General features: G+C 37.0%; 3 pseudogenes; all 3 read left to right on the forward strand.

Annotated features, from left to right (window-relative positions):
• The first annotated feature begins 705 nt into the window (after positions 1-705).
• LOC113036572 (odorant receptor 131-2-like) lies at positions 706-1,628 on the forward strand (annotated as a pseudogene).
• Positions 1,629-2,269: 641 nt separating this feature from the next.
• LOC113036574 (odorant receptor 131-2-like) lies at positions 2,270-3,151 on the forward strand (annotated as a pseudogene).
• Positions 3,152-7,222: 4,071 nt separating this feature from the next.
• Positions 7,223-8,148, forward strand: LOC113036575 (odorant receptor 131-2-like; annotated as a pseudogene).
• Positions 8,149-11,940: the final 3,792 nt, after the last annotated feature.

The following is an 11,940-nucleotide window of genomic DNA, read 5'->3' on the forward strand; positions in this document are numbered from 1 at the left end:
CATTCAATATTTAGCATTTAGTGTTACTTACATGTATCTAGGTTGTTGCTTTGATCTCTGTATTGTGTTGTTCTCTGGTTGTTTGTTTTCTTTTTTCTTCTTTTAACAGGTGATACAACAGATTTTCTCAGTCTGCTCCTACAGTCCCCCTTTCCACCCGTTTTTCTTTCTCCCTTTCTTTCTTTCTCTTTCTCCTTTACTGTTTAAATGTCTGTCCAATTTGTCATAACTTAACATAAAATAAAATAAAATAAAATAAAATAAAGAATAATAATATGGACCAATCAAGTGGACCAATATGGCATTGCCATATTTTCTCCACTTGAAAAAATAAATCCGTTGGGCATCTTTCCTGGCCTTCAGAAAACAATTCTGATTACTAAAGTATGGAACGGGACAGGCAACAAGAAAAAAAAACTCTCTTGACTGCTCCATCTATCAATAGTATTGTGGCATCGAGGGGAATGGGTGTGAAAGGAAGCTGACGACACTGCGTAGCAAGGTTTTGTGTGATCGTTGTTCTCGAAGGCTGTAACCATTAAAATAATGATGCACAGTCATCCGTCAGACAACTCCAGCAGTCCAGCAGAAGATATTTGGCTACAGAAGACAGTAGAAGATTTCTTTACTGCTCTTAATTTTTGGTTTTTTAAAATTCATTTAATAATGACACTTTGTCAACTCTGAGAAGTGCTTCAATTCTATATGGCAGATAACAACTCAGTGAATAATGTTTTTTTGCAGCGACCTAATGACCGGATGATTATTGTGCAGATTCTGGTAATAATATTTCTTTGTATTAACATGTTGCTCATCCTGACTTTTATAAAAAAAGAATCGTTTCACACATCTGCACGCTACATCTTATTTTCTGTAACATTACTGTCGGACAGCATTTTGTTATTTGTGAGTGATATCCTGGTAATCTTAACCTATTTTGAATTTAGAATACAAGTGTGGTTGTGTATAATCATCACTATTTTTGTGCTTATGTATACTTTTGTCACACCAGTTACTCTGACAGCAATGACTCTGGAGCGCTATGTGGCCATTTGTATGCCCCTGCGTCATGGACAGCTGTGGTCCACACACAGCACTATGTACTGTATCCTGATCATTCATGTTCTCAGCTCTGGACCATGCATAATTATTCCGTCCATGTTCTTTGCTTCTGCCTCACTTAACTTCTACAAGCAATCCATGATATGTAGTGTAGAGACATTTACTCTTTACAGATGGCAGGATCATGTTCGATCAGCTGTGTTTCAATGTTATTTCTTGATTATGGGCACCACTATTGCATACTCATATGTTCAAATAATGAAAGTGGCCAAAGCAGCATCAGGAGATAAAAAGAAGTTGACACATAAAGGACTCAAAACAGTGATCCTTCATGCTTTCCAGTTGTTGCTCTGTCTCATTCAGCTGTGGTGCCCATTCATTGAAACTGCAGTGCTTCAGATTGATTTAAGGTTATTTATAGATGTCAGATATTCTAACTACATTATGTTTAGTATTGCTCCAAGGTGCCTGAGTCCTCTGATCTATGGCCTCAGGGATGAAAATTTTTTTCTTGTACTGAAAAGTCTTATGCCTACTTCATCCTGTTCAAAATAAACATAATTTGAGTTACATCAGAAATATAAATGCTGCCATTCATATTTCCTCAGACCATACAGGAAATGACTGTTTCAATATGCAGGAGTAATTTTATGTAAATAATGATTAATTTTGAATTAATCGTAGTTTTGCAACTTGCTTTCCTGTATATGTTCAGTGATGCTATATTGTTATGCATTTAAACAAAACTCTGCAGTTACATGTCACTTTTCCGGTGCAGTTTACACATACGTTTAAAATAAGAAAATAAAATTTAAATAAATGTTAAGTGTATCTACACAATTTGTCCCAGGGATTTTTTTCCTAATAGAAGATGATTCACTTTCTCAGAATGAATTGTAGAGTTTTTATGATGTTGCAGCTTGATTGATTTAGCTTTATCTGTTATGAATTGTTGCAAAATAATTCAACTGAAATTTATAAATGATTAAGTATGTGCAACATGACAAGACCTAAAAAATATCATTGAAAGTCAGGATTATGTGACAAACAAATGATATATGAAAACAAATACTACTTTTATTTTATTGCTGTTATGTGAATGGGGAAGAATGATGAAGATGGAATAATGTTATTTTGACAAACTTCTATGGTACTGATCATAATCCTACGGAGCCCCGCAAGGGACATAGCAGAAAAAAAAACTAAGATGAACTTTTGCAAGATCTTTTTTGCGAGATCTCGCAAAAACTTTGTGCAGATTCTTCTAACAATTTGTCTTTTTATCAACATGTTGCTCATCCTGACTTTTCTAAAAAAAAAAAAAAAAAGAATCCTTTCACACATCTGCATGCTACATCTTATTTTCTATAACATTACTATCCTGGTAATCTTAACCTATTTTCATTTTGCAGTACAAGTGTGGTTGTGTATAATCATCACTATTTTTGCGCTTCTGCATACTATTGTCACACCAGTTACTCTGACAGCAATGACTCTGGAGCGCTATGTGGCCATTTGCATGCCCCTGCATCATGGACAGCTGTGGTCCACACGCAGCACTATGTACTGTATCCTGATCATTCATGTTCTCAGCTCTGGACCATGCATAATTATTCCGTCCATGTTCTTTGCTTCTGCCTCACTTAACTTCTACAGAAAATATGTGATTTGCACTGTTGAGTTGTTTATTCTTTACAGGTGGCAGGATCAAGTTCGATCAGCAATACATCAGTTTTATTTCTTGATTATGAGGATTATTATTATTTTCTCATATGTTCAAATAATGAAAGTGGCCAAAGCTGCATCAGGAGAGGATAAGAAGTCAATACACAAAGGCCTCAAAACAGTGATCCTTCATACTTTCTAGCTGATCCTCTGTCTCATCTAGCTGCCTACCCCATTTATAGAAAACACAGTCCTTCAGATTCATTTTAATTTATTTTGAAATTTCAGATATTTTAATTATTTATTATTTAGTATTGTTCCAAGGTGTCTGAGTCCTCTCATTTATGGACTCAGGGATGAAAAATTATTTTTTTCACTTAAATCTTTTGCTTACTTCATCATGTTCAAAAGAAACCTAATTTGACATGCTATATCAATTATAATTATAATGTTTACATTCATTGTTTAACAAAGCATTCATTCATTTTGATCCTATTGATTATTTATTAATCTTTATCTTCCCACTATTTGAAGAGGTGGTTTTGTGTTTAGCTGTTGTGTATGTCATGTGTTGTTTTACTGTAAAAAGAGGAAACCTTTATGCATTTGACTTTTCAATCAGAAACTATTTGTCAGGGACAATTTACCCTTTTAAATAAATGAATGAATTTAAAACTATCTAAATAAGGATGTGATCTGGTAGTCTTTTCTAACTATATAGCCATATTCCAGTTGAATCAGTAACACACAATGCCCACATCTATGTTCATAACAATGCACACTTTTTAAAATAATATTTTTATCTTTTAATTTACTATTTTATGATATAATTATTTATTTTCAGTTACAGAAAGGAAAATCAGATTTATCGCTCAATATGTTCACAACTACGATTAGATGCTCAGATAGCTATAGCCTCTGTGGTGGTTCTTTCCCTTAAGCCAGCTTTTTTTAAATTAATTAACCAATTATCATTTGTGTTTTTCAGTAATTATTCAGTAAAGTATTAGTTTACTTGTTGTATTTAATAATCTGAGTTTAAAAATAAAATAAAACTGATTTTGGTGTTGACTGAAGGCAGCATGGTTGCACGGTGGTTAGCACTGTTGCCAGCACTGTTGCCTCACAGCAATAAGTATCACGGTTCTGGATCAGTTTGACCCAGTATTTTCAGTTCTCACGTTTTGGTTTGATTTTGTATTTTTGGTTTTGAGCCTTTTAAGATTAGGCTCAAAACTTTCCTTTTTGCTAAAGCATATAGTTAGGGCTGGACCAGGTGACCCTGAATCCTCCCTTAGTTGTGCTGCAATAGACGTAGGCTGCCGGGGGATTCCCATGATGCACTGAGTTTTTCCTTTCCAGTCACCTTTCTCACTCACTATGTGTTAATAGACCTCTCTGCATTGAATCATACCTGTTATTAATCTCTGTCTCTCTTCCACATCACGTCTTTATCCTGTCTTCCTTCTCTCACACCAACCGGTCACAGCAGATGGCCGCCCCTCCCTGAGCCTGGTTCTGCCGGAGGTTTCTTCCTGTTAAAAGGGAGTTTTTCCTTCCCACTGTCGCCAACGTGCTTGCTCATAGGGGGTCATATGATTGTTGGGTTTTTCTCTCTATCTATTATTGTGCAATATAAAGCGCCTTGAGGCGACTGCTGTTGTGATTTGGCGCTATATAAATAAAATTGAATTGAATTGAAAAAGGATAAGCAGAAGTGGATGGATTTTGACTGATTTACAGTAAAACTGCAGCTTTACCATTTAACTTGATATTATACCAAGCTAATATCAGCCTTTGCTAATAATGATGGTTCTCTTAAAGCTATAGCACAGATGTTTTACTCTTTGCCTAAAATAATAATTCAATTCAATTTTATTTATATAGCGCCAAATCACAACAAAAGTCACCTCAAGGCGCTTCATAGGTACAGAGAAAAACCCAACAATCATATGACCCCCTATGCGCAAGCACTTTGGCGACAGTGGGGAGGAAAAACTCCCTGTTAACAGGAAGAAACCTGCAGCAGAACCATGGTCAGGGAGGGGCAGCGATCTGCTGCGACCAGTTGGGGTGACAGAAGGAAAACAGGATGAAAGACATGCTGTGGAAGAGAGACAGAAGTTAATAACTAATATGATATGCTATAATAAAGTTCATAGTAATGGTTTTAACTGAAAAACATGCAGGTTTATAGGCAGTGTTGGGAAGGTTACTTTTAAAATGTATTCCATTACAGATTACAGAATACATGCCCCAAAATGTATTCTGTAACGTATTCCGTTACGTTACTCAATGACAGTAACGTATTCTGAATACTTTGGATTACTTAATATATTATCATGCTTTTTACAACAACGTGAATGTACTATTGCTGTGTGATTTATTACTATTACTGAAGGTCCGCGACTCCGAACTGTAGTAAAGGGACCTCTGACTAATACAGCGGGGTCCCTGTCGGCTCGTAGCCGAAAAATAGCTTTACTTTGTTGTGTGGGTCAACTTTTTTTGCGAGAGACAGAGAGAGGAATTGAAAGACTGCTCCAACGGAACTTATTGTTTTCGGAGGAAAACACGAACACGGTGTACAGTCGAGTCTTAATAGCTTACTTACAACTGGGCTCGTCAGGCACTCTTCTTGGCTGAAGTGGTTATTATTATATTTACATGCTTCCAGCTCCCGTTTTTCCTCGATGACAACTCGTACCTTTCCACTCTCCTTTTTCTCCCTCCTCGCGCTCACAGACCCATAACGTGTATGGCAGTCCATTCTCCCTGCAACACGGACTATACTGCCCATGATGCTACATTCTTTAGAGCTATGCTTGTAGCATTCTGCCTGTTAGCTTAGCACAACAACAACAACAACGAAAAGGCGCTCTCTCACCCAGGAAACACACAGTCGCAGAGAGAGAGAGAGAGCGTTGCCCTGTAACCATGGCAACCGTAACGCTGCCGCCTGGAACAACAGAACGTAGCTGTCAAACAAAACCCAAACAGTCCTGACCCGCGACAAAATGAAACAGGAAAGTACCGCAGTGTAATCCATTTATTTCAACAAAGTAACTGTATTCTGAATACCACCTTTTTAAACGGTAACCGTAACGGAATACAGTTAGTCATATTTTGTATTTTAAATACGTAACGGCGGTACATGTATTCCGTTACTCCCCAACACTGTTTATAGGACACCAGGTTTATAATGAATGAAGTTTCATCAATAAAGGCATTCACCCATATACACATATTTAATAATCCCAGTAACACCATGCTAGTTCATAGCATCTCACAGTTTACTCAAAGCTTGTCTTCCTAGTCTCCACTTCATTCATGTTTCCTAGTATGTCACAGTTTGTTCTTAGTTCACATTCACTGTATTTCACAGTTCATGTTCTTATCCTCTTGTACCTTCATGCCACCGTAAATAAAACCCTTGTTCACGTCAAAGTTCTGTTTCTTGGCTCGAATTTGTTTTTTGGGTCCACTCCACATTCTGGCTTCCAGCTGTGACAGTTACCCACTTTTCATTAACTGCTTTAGCAAGACAAAATACAACAAAAATTGATATGTGCACTTAAAAGAGAGAATAATGAGGAAAAATACCTGAAGAAAAAACAATACATTTTGCATCTGACTTCTCTTCTCCGTTTTGAATTGTAAGTTATTAGCAAATTATTTTACCTATATTAGCCACGAATGGGACCATGAGGTCTCTGCTGGGTGGGTTACAGATGAGCTGAAGTAGCCACATATCTTTAAAATACACCTAGCATCAGTAAACCTACCAACTGGTCAATCTATGTGTGATCAGTTTTAGGATATAAATGTCTGATGTTTTTCAAGTCTTTCTTACATGTGTTATGCACTTGTCTCTATACAGTTTGATATAATCAAAGGCCGAAAAAAAATACAAAACTCTGCTATTTTTAACTTTCTCATTTATGGAAAATTAAGAGACAATGCTTAGTAAAGAAAGGACAGTTTTCACTTAACTGAATACCTCACAAACAGACCTAGTACCTGTCACAGTCACATCACTTTAGGAGTTTTTAAGACATAGAGCCAAAATAATGGGATGTAGTCTCACTTGTTGCACTAACTACAGGTGATTGCCTCCTCAGCAAACAACAACTTTTCAATTCTTTTAGGTCAGTTATGTTGAGTTTACTACAAAGTCTCCTGAGTATACCATCAATTACCTACTTAGAGGCATCGATGCTGAGGAGAATGGGTGCTAGGGGACGATGACAACACAGTAGAAAGAAGTTTCATGTGTTATTGTTATTCTTAGTTGCTGTAAGCTTCAAATTAATGATGCAGTCATATCTCAGAAAACTGCAGGGAACACAGGAGAAGACATTTGGCTCTGGAACAGAATGGAAGGTTTCTCCACTGGATTTGATTTTGAACTTTGATTTTTAAAAGGAAAATCTTACATTTATTAACAAAACTTTAATGAACTCTTAGAAGTACTTCAAACACATGTTTCTTCTCTATGGCAGGTAACAACTCAGTGAATTATGTTTTTTTGCAGCGACCAGTCGATGACCGGGTCATTATCGCACAGATCCTGGTAATAATTTTTCTTTGCATCAACATGTTGCTCATTGTGATCTTTATTAAAAAGGAATCCTTTCACACATCTGCACGTTACATCTTGTTTTTTGTAACACTGCTGTCAGACAGTGTTTTGTTATTGGTGTCAAATGTTTTGCTTATATTGACCTATTTTGAAATTACAATGTCAGTGTGGTTGTGTATAACTATCTCTGTTGTTGTACTTCTTTACTTCATTGTCACACCAGTTACTCTGACAGCAATGACTCTGGAGCGCTATGTGGCCATTTGTATGCCCCTGCATCATGGACAGCTCTGCTCCACACGCAGCACTATGTACTGTATCCTGATCATTCATGGTGTCAGCTCTGGTCCTTGTATAATTATTCTGTCCATGTTCTTTGCTTCTGCCTCACTTAAGTTCTACAAGCAATCCATGATATGTAATGTAGAGGCATTTACTCTTTACAGATGGCAGGATCATGTTCGATCAGCTGTGTATCAATGTTATTTCTTGATTATGGGCATCACTATTGCATACTCATATGTTCAAATAATGAAAGTGGCCAAAGCTGCATCAGGAGAGAAAAAGAAGTTGACACATAAAGGACTCAAAACAGTGATCCTTCATGCTTTCCAGTTGTTGCTCTGTCTCATTCAGCTGTGGTGCCCATTCATTGAAACTGCAGTACTTCAGATTGATGTCAGGTTATTTAAAAATGTCAGATATTCTAACTACATTGTGTTTAATATTGCTCCAAGGTGCCTGAGTCCTCTGATCTATGGCCTCAGGGATAAAAAATTTTTTCTTGTACTAAAAAATCTTATGCCTACTTCATCCTGTTCAAAATAAACATAATTTGAGTTACATCAGAAATATAAATGCTGCCATTCATATTTCCTCAGACCATACAGGAAATGACTGCTTCAATATGCAGGAGTAATCTTATGTAAATAATGATTAATTTTAAATTATTAGTAGTTTTGCAACTTGCTTTCCTGTATATGTTCAGTGATGCTATATTGTTATACATTTAAAAACAACTCTCCGTTTGTAGTTACATGTCACTTTTCAGGTAGAGTGTACACATAAGTTTAAAATGAGAGAACGAAATTTAAATAAATGTTAAGTGTATCTACACAATTTGTCCAAGATAGTTTTTTTTTCCTGATAGGAGATGAGTTTTTATAATGTTGCAACTTGATTGATTTAGCTTTATCTGTTATGAATTGTTGCAACATAATTTAACTGAAATTTATAAATGATTGAGTATGTGCAACATGACAAGACCTAAAAATATAATTATTAATCAGGATTATGTGACAAACAAATGATATATGACAACAAATACTACTTTTATTTTATTGCTGTTATGTGAATGGGGAAGAATGATGAAGATGGAATAATGTTATTTTGAAAACAGCTTTGGTACTGATTATTAGATTAGATTGGATTAGATTAAATTAGATGAAACTTTATTCATCCCTCAGTTGGGTTCCTCCAGGAAATTCAGTTTCCAGTAGCACAGCACCGACAGAAGTTGCGGAATGTGAACAGAAATATACCATACATACACATATACAGAGTATACAATAAGGATAAATAAGAATAAATAGGAATAAGAATACCAGGGAATTGCACATTTCAGCTTTCAACTATTGCTAGTCAATTGCACCGTTGGATATAAAAATATATATAATATATAATATATATATAAATACTGCACAATGAAAAAGGCACTAAAGATTAGTTGTTCCCACCCTCCTTTGTACCCGTTTACCCTCCCTCTCCCCTCCAGCGAGGAGTTAAACAGTTTGATGGCATGTGGGACAAAGGAGTTTTTAAGTCTGTTATGGAAAATTCCAAAGAATCAACACAGTCTATTTTAGAGGCTTGGAGGAATGACTTGCAAATGGATATATCTGATGATGAGTGGTATAAATCATGCTCCTTGGCCCAGAGTCAGACAGTTAATGTGCAATCTCGACTACTTCAATATAAATGGTTAACAAGACAATATCTTACTCCGTCAAAAATGCATTATTTTAATTCAAACATCCCAGACACCTGTATTAAGTGTGGAGTGGACAGGGGCACTTTATTTCACTGTATATGGGAGTGTCCACATGTGAAAATCTTTTGGGAAAAGCTAATAAATCTGTTGAGTCAAATTATTGGTGATGTGATTCCACTTCATCCTAAAATATGTATTTTAAATATATACCCAAATAATTTTATACCTGCTGCAAACAATAGACCTCTGTTAACGATTGGACTTTTGGAAGCCAAGCGCTGTATTGCTGTGTTGGAAAAATCAAAAAATATGTGGACTATCGCAATGGCTTAATGGACTGACATCTATACTATCTATGGAGAAAATAACTTATACATTAAGAAATAAACTGGACAAGTTTTGGGCTATATGGTCAAAATTCTACAACTTTCTGGAGAACTGCAACGTATACACTGTGGACTTAACAGCCTGAGACTCTAACTTGATTTGTATATCTGTCCTTCCCTTCTGTTATGGTTTTCTTTGTTTTTGTTTCTATTACTATGTTGTTTCTGTTGTTGTTGTGGTTTTGTTTTTTATTTATTTATTTATTTTTTAATTTTACTTTATTTTTTTTGTAATATTCACAGTGCACCATGTAAAACCGGTTAAAACCAATAAATAAATGTTAAAAAAAAAAAAAGTCTGTTGGTCCTTGACTTTGGGAAAAGCAACCTGTCACTGAACAGACTGTCCATGTGCAGAGGATGCCCAGCATTGTCCATAATGTCCAACAGTTTCTTTAGTGTCCTCCTATTGTCACCAGAGCGTCCAGCTTCATGCCAACCACAGAGCCAGCCTTCCTGATTAGTTTTTCCAGCCTGGACACGTCCTTCTTTGCTGTGCTGCTCCCCCATAGCATAGAGCAGTACTCCGGCAACCTGGTAAAACATCCTCAGGAGCTTCCTGCAGATGTTGAAGAACCTCAGTCTCCTGAGGAAGTACAGTCTGCCTTAACCTTTTTTTTATACAGGTGCTGTGTATTGCATGAGCAGTCCAGTTTGTTGTCCACCCGCAACCCGAGGTACTTATGTGTTGACCACCTCCTCTCCCTCTATCCGAACTGGCAGTGGAACTGGTCTGGACCTCCTGAAGTCCACAACCAGTTCCTTGGTCTTCGAGGTGTTGAGTAAGTCAGTAAGACAAAGGAGCTGATAGTGGACTTCAGCACTAAGCAGGAGAGGAACTACCAGACCCCCGTCATCAACGAGTGCCCAGTGGAGAGAGTGGACAGCTTCAAATACCTCGGAGTTCACATCACGCAGGACCTGTCATGGTCCTGTCACATCAACACCGTGGTGAAAAAGGCCCGACAGCGTCTCTACCACCTCAGACGCTTGAGAGACTTCCAACTGCCCTCCAAGGTGCTCAGGAACTTTTACTCGTGCACCATAGAGAGCATCCTGGCGGGAAACATCTTAACCTGGTTCGGGAACAGCACCATGCAGGACAGACTAGCTCTACAGAGGGTTGTGCGGTCAGCTGAGCGCACCATCCGCTCCGAGCTCCCTGACCTGCACTCAATCTACAGCAGGCGGTGCTGGACCAAGGCCAGGAAGATCGTGAAGGACTTCAGCCATCCCAACAACAGACTGTTCTCTCTGTTGAGGTCAGGAAAGCGATTCCGCTCCCTGAAGACCAACACAGAGAGACTGAGGAGGAGCTTCTTCCCGCAGGCGATACGGTCTCTCAATCACACCACCACACAGTACTGACCCACACATATGGTTCTTACACACACACTGGACATTCTGGACATTGGTTTTGCACAACACTGGTCACTATATTCTTCATTTCCGGTTAATACTTGTACAGCTGCTGTTATTGTGTATATATTTATTTATATTTAGATTTCTTCATACATTCTTATATAGTTCTATATTGTGTATTGTGTATTTTGTTGTACAGTTATTTTATTTTCAACTTTAATTTATATATTTTATCTTATTCTTCCCAGTTAAATTTACCCTTCATTCTAATTTGTGTTGTACAGTTATTTCATTTTTAACCTTAATTTATATTTTATTCCTTCCTAGTTAAATTTACCCTTTTTAATTTTTCATATTTATTTCCTATCTTATTCATAGCCTTTTCCTTTTTTGTTCTCTTTAGGTCACGAGCAGTTGTCCAAGCATTTCACTACATATCGTACTGTGTATGACTGTGTACGTGACAAATAAAATTAGAATTTTGATTTTTGAATTTTGATTTTTTTTTGCAGGTGGTTTGTGTGACTCCATGTGACAAAGTTCCTCACCAGACTACTCCTCTTCCTGGTCATCCCAGATACACCCCATGATGGCTGTTTCGTCCGCAAACATCTGAATATGGCATGATTCAGAGTTACTGCAGACGTCAGAGGTGTACAGGGTGAAGAGGAGAGGGGACAGCACAGTTGCACAAATCTGCAGCACTACATACTAATGAACAGTATTAAGAGAAAAAATATATAAAATGTACAAATATAAATAAAAAATATATGTTATGTATATAAAGTGGTGGTTTATAGAGGGACATGCTATTTCTGCATGTAAATGCAAACTTATAAATATCATTTAAACGCAATAAGAAAGCCATCATTATTATTAAAGTATGTCATTGA

Source organism: Astatotilapia calliptera, chromosome 14 (assembly GCF_900246225.1).
Source record: "Astatotilapia calliptera chromosome 14, fAstCal1.2, whole genome shotgun sequence".
In the NCBI taxonomy this organism is placed as follows: Eukaryota; Metazoa; Chordata; class Actinopteri; order Cichliformes; family Cichlidae; genus Astatotilapia; species Astatotilapia calliptera.